Consider the following 8,593-nt stretch of genomic DNA (forward strand, 5'->3'; position numbering starts at 1 on the left):
TGCGGAGGACGCCCAGAATTCGAGCCCTAGGGGATACGTATCAACTTCCAGGTTTGAGGGAAGGCTTAAGGTTCCCGCTCCTTTCCCACCGGTCTGGGAGGGGGCTTGCGCTTCGGCCTCTCCTCCTTTTCTCTCGGCTTAAACGCACCCTCTACTCATTTTACTAACGTGAAACCGTGATTGGTGATGATTGGTGTTGGCTCCCTGAGTGGGTAAACGGAGGCGCTCAGTTGGGGGTGGGGAGGCTTCTTACTTTCTCAAGAAAAAGCCAGGAGATGACTTGGACACTCCCCTTCAGCTGTGTAGCTCATGCTGTTGAAGAAAATCGCACAGCCAGGTAAACTGGTGCCAAGGCAAACCCAGGTTTTCCATTTCACCTGCATTGTCAGTCCTTCCAAGTGTCCTTAGCTCCTTCTCGCCTTCTCTATGGCTGCTGTGGCTGTCCGTCACCGTTCTCCTCAGGTCCTTCCTTGTCTTCTATTTCCCAGAGAAACTAGGGACAACCAGGAGGGGAATACTTAAATTTCTGTCTCCAAACACATCTGAATCCATTCTCACCTCCGCTCCGGGGCAGTGACAGAGGCGGCCTCCCTCTTCCTTGTCCAAGATGAGTCGGCCTGATCTCAACTCTGCATACTCCTTGGGGCATCATTCCATCACGTTTTATGGATAGCTGTTGGATGTACTGGATCCTCTTCCACGCACAGGGGGAACCAGAGTAAACCAACAGGCAAAACTTTTGCCTTCAAGGAGCTTACATTCTCGAAGAAGCAGAAAAAATAACGAAATAAGTGAAATCTGTAGTATGCTTGATGGCAGTAGGAGCTCTGGAAGCAAATAAAACAGGGTGTGTAAGATGTCATCAGACATGGTCTCAATGAGAAGGTGACATCTGAGTGACATGAAGGAGGTGAGGGAGTGAACCCTCTGGCTATCTAGGGCAAGACTGTTCTAGGCAGAGGGGGCTAGAAATGCAAGAGTTGTGGTGAGGTGGAAACACACCTGCCATTTTTTTTAAGGAAGAACAAGAAGGTCAGAGCGGCTGGAGTGAGGAGAGGGAGTGTGGGAGGTGAGGTCAGTGAGAGAAGGCAGGAATTGTACCATGGAGGGTCCTAAGGCCATTTGGATGACTTCCATTTTTATTCTGAGATGGGAGCCTTTGGGATATTTTGAGCAGAGGACATGGATCGGATTTTTGTTTTAACAGAATCCTTTCAGCTGATGCATGAGAACATATCTGAAAAGAGCCAGAGTAGAAGCAGGAGATCCTTTAGGCTGTCATTAAAATGACCTGGTGAGAGTTGGTGGTTTCTGTGTGGTAGGTAGCAGGAGGGGTGGTGAAGAGTGGTTGGGTTCTGGATGTATTTGGAACGTGGAGTCAGCAAGATTTTCTGATGGATGAGGTGGCATGAGAGAAAGGGAGGAATTTTTGATTTGAACATTAACTGGGAAGGTGATGGGGGAAGGCAGGAGCTGGATTAATACCTACTAAGTTTGAGGTGTCTATTAGGGATGTCAAGATGTCAAGAAAGCAGTTGGATATACAAGTTTGGCAGGGTCTGGGCTGCAGATAAAGACTTGAGAGTCCCTGGCATATATGTTCTTTAAAGCTATGAGATTAGGGGAGGTCACCAAGGGAGGAAAAATAGAGACACGCCAGGACTGAATCCGGAAGCTCTCTGACATTAAATGACTTTAGCATTGAGTAGAATATATCAAAAAGACTGAGAAGTATGAAGTAGAGAAGAAAAAATCCGAGGGATGGTGTTACACCATAAGCCCAGAGAAGGAAAGTTACCATCCAGGAGAGAAAGATCCGTTGTGTCAAATGTTGCCTATGGATTAAGTAACATGAGTCTGGGAATTGATTTCCAATAGTGTTGGTGACCTTGACAAGAATGGTTTTGGTGGGGTGGTGGGGTGAAAGTCTGTGGATGGGCTCAAGGAAGGATGGGAGGGGAGAGACAGGGTATAGTGCGGGCAACCCTTTAGAGGAGCTTAGTGGTAAAGGAAGGAGAGAGGTTGGGTGGGAAGTAAGAGGAGAAGTGAGGTCAAGAAATATTTTTAAATGGGAAAAATAACCGTATGTTTATATGTTGAGGAGAAACAGCCTAGGGGAGAGTGAGCACTGGTGATGTAGGGGAGAGAGAAGAAGAGCCCAAGCCACGTCGTCAAGGTGGTGGAAAGGGAGGGGACGGAGTACAGAAACCGGGGCACAAAGCATCCATCCGACGTGCAAAGAGAGAAGGCAGCATCTCGAGTCCTTGAGGGTAGTGGTTCTCACATGAGTGTGTCAGAGTCATCAAGAGTCTGTTAAAGCCCTGCCCAGACTTTCTGACTGGGAGGGCTGGAGTGGGCAGGAGAACTTGCATTTCTGACAAGTTTCTTTGTGATGCTGAAGTTGCCCCTCCAAGGACAGCCCTCTGAGAACCACGGTGCCAGTGAGCGGAACAGCGGCGGGACTGTGGACAGACAGCGGGGCTATCAGCATCCAGGGCCCGCGTGAGGTTAAAGTCGTGGATTGAAGGTGTCTCCATCGTTCTTTCTCTCCATGCTCATGGTCACTGTCACAGCTTCAGAGGCCTGTGTCTTTAAAACTTTCATCATCTACTGACTTCCCATTTGCCGAATAATAGTCTCTAAATTGTTCTCTTTTTAGAAAGGACACGGATTCTAGCCCTCTCCTTCTCACAGCTCTCTTGGAAGAGTCATGCTCCCCCTACTTCCCCCACTCCCGGTCCATGCAGTGCCCCCGTGTCCTCTCCCTCCTAGATGTCAGGACACCTCCCTCTCCTGGGCATTAGGAACTCCCAGGGTGCAATCCCAGTGGGCCTGTTTAGTTATAATCAGTTACTGGGTCGCTTGCAAATTTGGTGCCTCCCATCATGTTCTTCTTGAAGTCCTCTCTCCCTTCGGGTTTTGTGATATAAGGCTTTTCTGGTTTTCCTCCTGACAACTCCCTCCTCCTCTTTGCTTCTAGTCTAGCCTGGCAGTTGTCCTTTGTGTAGATTGTAGATTTCCTGGGGTCACTTCTGATGCCTCTGGTTACTCGCTCTGAGGCCTGAAGCATTGATTATCTGTTTTGTCACATGTCAAAAAACGAGGTTAGTAGGAGTACCCACCCCGTAGGGTTGACTTGAAGATCAAATGAGTCAATACGCATGAAAACACTTACGGCAACAGTGAGCACATGAGACGATCACTCTGATCTACTCCTCCTCCGTCAGCTGCTGCGTGTGTGGACCCCATGACGCCAAAACCCACAGTTTCAGGTAGACCTTGTTCCTGAGCACCAGTTCTCATGACCCGGCTGCCCCCTGACATGCCCGTGGACACCCCACCAGCATCTCACCCTCAACACATCCAAACCTTCAATTCACCGTTCTCCACTCAATTTGCTTTATTCCTTTATTCCCTACATCTGTGGATGGCATCCTGGATCCAGTTTCCTAGCTGGACATTTGCTGGTTTCTAACTTTCCTTTACTTCTTACAGAGGGATTATCTCAGTCTACCAATTCAGAGATGCAGGAAACATAAAGTTGTGTTTCTGTAATATACCTACATTTCTCCTGGGAGTGGTGGACACTTAGGTTCAGGTGGTTGGTAGGAGTTGCCCCTCCTTTCTCCAAAGGTGGTTGGTAGGAGTTGCCTCTCCTTTCTCCAAAGACTGCCTGAATCTCAGGGGAGCACCCTATATGTATTTGCCCAAGCACTAGAAGAAGTGGCCCTGTTCTTGAATGACCAGCTGAGTATCCACTGAGATGTCTCCTGCCTGGTTGTAGCTTGCATGGCTTCTTCTGGTCTGGTGTCCCTCTGCTACTCCCAGGTCAGTCTTAGACACACAGGAATCATTCTGAGGTGGTGAGAGAGAGCGTGGCGCTGTCCAAGGTTCCTGATGCCTCCAAAAGAAGTTCCCCTCTGCAGCCATTTCCTCTTTCTGGGACCAGGTCTCCTTTCTGAGGCTCGGTAGATGTTGGGGCAGAGCCCCGTCGCTGTCAGATCTCAGGAACCTGCTCGAGGTCCCTGTGGACAGAACCCACCAACATCTGCCCTCTTACTTCTTCCCCCTCTGACTCTCATCTGCTGAGGGTAATGCCAGTGGGAGGTCTGGCTTTACTGATGATATTGTCCCCGCATCTTTTGTATAGGTTTCAAGTCCTTTCTGTTTTATTGAGGGCCTAGGCAATTAAAATCCAAAAGCCTGAAGTGGCTTCCCATTTTTTTCCCCCTAGTTTTTGCTGTCTCATGCTTTTACTGAGGCATAAGCACCAAAGCTTGGCTGCTTAAAGTGGGACTATGTGGAGAAAGGGAAGCAAAAAAAAAAAAAAAAAAAATCCTATTTAGAAATATTATCTTACCACATTCCCTACATCTGCTGGGGGCTGTATCTTTTTGATTCTGTCTCTTTTGTTCCCCTAAGGGCTCCTCTCCCTCCCTATTGCTTCTGTCTTCTTTGAGTTCTTATTCTATTTCTCCTGGCTTGGCTAATATTCTCCTCCCCCACCGCTGACAGTCCAGGTGCTGAAACAGTAGGAGGTTTTGCATCTGAAGACTCTTGATGAAAAATAAGATTAGGATGACTGAGTGATCCTATGATATGCCTGATACATATTTTATGCTCACTAACACCAAACACTAAAAACTTATCCCACTCCATAAAGGAAGTATCAGTAGCATTTTACAGCTCTTAAATTAGCAGTAATATACTTATCATCCCAGGATGATTTCACCTTTTTATTATTTTTATTTTTATTTATTTATTTTTTAAAGATTTTATTTATTTATTTGACAGACAAAGATCACAAGTAGGCAGAGAGGCAGGCAGAGAGAAGAGGAAGCAGGGAGCAGAGAGCTCGATGCGGGGCTTGATCCCAGGACTCTGGGATCATAACCTGAGGTGAAGGCAGAGGCTTTAACCCACTGAGCCACCCAGGCGCCCCAATTTCACCTTTTTAGGACTATCCTGCAGTTTCAACAAGAATGTGGTAAATCTAGTTTGTTTTGAGGCATGTGCTATATAGTTGGGTTTCCCTCATGCCACCTTCCTTCTCCAAACATCCAGTGCCTTCCTGGCTTCAGGACTTCCAGTTGGTATGGCCCCAATTGGTCCCTTCATGGTCTTCAAGTCAGCTTTGGGGAGACATCTGTACAGGGAGCCTGCCTGAGATTGGGCTGTATGATTTTTTGGCTCCTTGGTAAGGAGATACAGGAAAAGCCAGCTTTTTTTTTTTTTTTTAAAGGTTTTATTTATTTATTTGACAGAGATCACAAGTAGGCAGAAAGGCAGGCAGAGAGAGAGGAGGAAGCAAGCTCCCCGCTGAGCAGAGAGCTGGATGCGGGGCTCGATCCCAAGACCCTGAGATCATGACCTGAGCCGAAGGCAGAGGCTTAACCCACTGAGCCACCTAGGCACCCTGGAAAAGCCAGCTTTTAAACGTTGTAAGCAGTTTTCAGTTTCTAGAGAGAGAGAGTGGGCCTTCAATTCACCTTGGGGCTGAGTCCTTGCTTTGGGAGAATCACTATGAAGTGCTTTTAGTTTTCTCCACGTAAAGTAAGTTATCTACCACTGGGCTGAGAGGAATGTTAAATCTGGTGGAATTCTTACCTCTTGGTTTTTAGAAGGCAGTGGATGGGGAGAGATGCATTTCTTTGCCTTCAGGTTGTTTTTTTTTTTTTTTACGATTTATTTATTTATTTGAGAGAGAGAGATTGTGAGCATGAGCAGGGGGAGGGGCAGAGGAGAAGGAGACAAACAGACTCCCCATTGAGAGGGACACCCCCCCGCCGCAACATGGGACTCTATCCCAGGACCCTGAGATCATGATGACCTGAGCCGATGACTGAGTCATCCAGGTGCCCCTGTTTGCCCTGAGTTTTGAGTGTTCTGTGTAGAACACTGTTGCTGGGTGGTGGCCCAGCAGGTATTTACAGGAACTGTGGAGCAAGACAAGGGGCACTGAGGAGGACAGGCGGTGACAGAGGTGAGACAGAACTGGGTGGACTGTGAGCATCCCGCGGACCTTACTGATGTCCCACACAGCGAGGAAATATGGACATTTCCGAACCTACCGACTTGGCATGTGCTGTGACTATGTGAGTGGCTGGTTAGGGTTAGAGGCATACCACACCTTTGCGGGTGTGGGTGTGTCTGTGTTCCTCTGAAGGACGTGGACTTCCACAGTCAGTTGTGCTGAGGCAGGAAGTAAAGAATGTGGGTGGGGGGGTGCCTTAGACTAGCGGTAAGAAGAAACCTTCCCCTCTGTGGGCCTAACCACGCTGTGTTCTGGGCTCAGAGGTGTTGGTGTACTCAGAGCATTGCTGGGGCTTAGAGGTTTCCCCTAGGGGCCCTGTTGTTCTGCCTCCTTTTCATGAGTTCAGCTACTGCTGAAGGGCAGTGGTTCAGACAACCATGGTTCCTATCCACTGTCCAGCCCAGCTCTGTCCAACAGAACTTTCTGCAAGGATGGAAATGATTTCCACTCTGTCCAGGGTGTCAGCCAGTAGTCACATATGCTTTTGAGCACTTGAAATGTGACTGGTATGAGTGAGGAACTGAGCATTTAACTCACTTAGATGTAATTCCTTTAAGTTTACATCTAAGTAGCCACCCAAGACTAGTGGCTGCCATGTTGGACAGCTCAGGTCTAGATGACCGGAAACTATGAAGATGTTAAGCCCCAAGCCTGAGCCCTGAGCTGTGATGGCAGCTGTCATCATCATAGGACACGGAGGCCCTGAAAGGGTGAGTCGCCCCCACGTGAGGAGTGGAGCTGCCCGGAAGGCCCTACAGCAAGAGAGGGAGTGTGCTGACTGTCGGGGCTCATGCCCAGAAACTTAGTGGCTCAAAATACACAGTCTGTAGGTCAGAAGTCCTGGTGGGATCATCTGGTTCTCTGGCCAGAGTCTCACAAGGCCAAAATTAACGTGTTGTGGGGGCTGGCTCTTATCTGGAGGCCCAGGGCAAAAATCCACTTCCAAACTCATTTAGGCAGAATCCGAATCCTTATGGGTGTATGAGTTCCCTTTTTCCTTGCTGGCTGCTAGTGGGATCTCCTGTCTGCTCTCAGATGCTGCCCACATTCCTTCTCAAGTGACCAGCAGTGGCATGTTGAATCTCCCCTGTGCTTCAAATCTCTCTGGCTGCTTCCCTTTCACTTCTGCCACTAGCCAGAGAATATTCTCTGCTTTTGAAGGGATCATGTGATTGTGTTAGGCTAGATCTCTCCCTTTTTCTCTCTCTGTTTTTTTAGGGGGTGTGAGGGTAGAGGGAAAGGGAGAGAATCTTTTTTTTTTTTTTAAGATTTTAATTTATTTATCTGACAGACAGATCACAAGTAGGCAGAGAGGCAGACAGAGAGAGGGGGGTGGGGAGGTAGGCTCCCCACTGAGCAGAGAGCCCAATGCAGGGCTCGATCCAAGGACCCTGAGATTATGACCAGAGCTGAAGGCAGAGGCTTAACCCACTAAGCCACCCAGGCGCCTGAGAGAGAGAATCTTTAGGGGGGGTTAATCTTAACAAGATTAAGATCTCACAACTTGATCTCACAACTCTGAGCTGGAACCAAAATCAAGAGTTGAATACTAGGGCACCTGGGTGGCTCAGTGGGTTAAGCTGCTGCCTTCGGCTCAGGTCATGATCTCAGGGTCCTGGGATCGAGTCCCGCATCGGGCTCTCTGCTCAGCAGGGAGCCTGCTTCCTTCTCTCTCTCTCTCTGCCTGCCTCTCAGTGTACTTGTAATTTCTCTCTGTCAAATAAATAAATAAAATCTTTAATAAAAAAAAAAAGAGTTGAATACTAAACAGACTGAGCCACCTGGGCGCCCCAATAATATCCCCCTTTTTAAGATCGTCTGTGCCATTAACTTAACACAGTCATGGGGCGACATCTCATCTCATTTATAGATTCCAGGGACTAGGAGGTAGGGAATCTTGGGAGACTGTTTTTAGAATCCTACCATACCCACTTATTGATAGGACTCTTTCATATTCTCTGTTTTCTCAAAGCTGTCTCATTTTCCCTCCGTCTTCTCAATCAGCTGACAGCCTTGCTGCCTGTGTGAAAACCCCTGACTTTCCCACCTTCAGGTTCACAATCCTCCCCACCTGCACACGTGTCTTCTTTGCCTTCTCTCCTTCTTCTAGATCCCTCCCTCTGGGCTTCCTTAGAACCCTGCTTTGTTGCATTCTTCTTCCTCCTTTCGTTAGTCTTTCTCTGCTCCAGGAATAATCACCATCAACATACACCCATGCTCTAGTATCTCCCAACTTAAAAAAACAAACCAAACTCTCCTGGACACCACCTTCCACAGCAATCACAGTAAGACTTCCTGGAATAGCAGTCCACACTCTCCCACTCACCCTACTGATCGCTGCAGTCTGGCTTCTATTACCAGAACCCCACTGAACTGCTCTTGTTAAAGTCACTGTCTGGTTATCTATTGCTATGTCACATTTCAAAATTGGGCGGTTTTCAACAACTTATTAATGTATCTCTTGCTGCTGTGGTGATGGAAATTCTCACTTGAGGTTTCTCAGGAGGCTACGTACGGTCAGTAGCAGCTGGGCCTGGAGTCGTCCAAAGGCTCAGTGCA

Source organism: Mustela erminea, chromosome 9 (genome assembly GCF_009829155.1).
Source record: "Mustela erminea isolate mMusErm1 chromosome 9, mMusErm1.Pri, whole genome shotgun sequence".
NCBI lineage: Eukaryota > Metazoa > Chordata > Mammalia > Carnivora > Mustelidae > Mustela > Mustela erminea.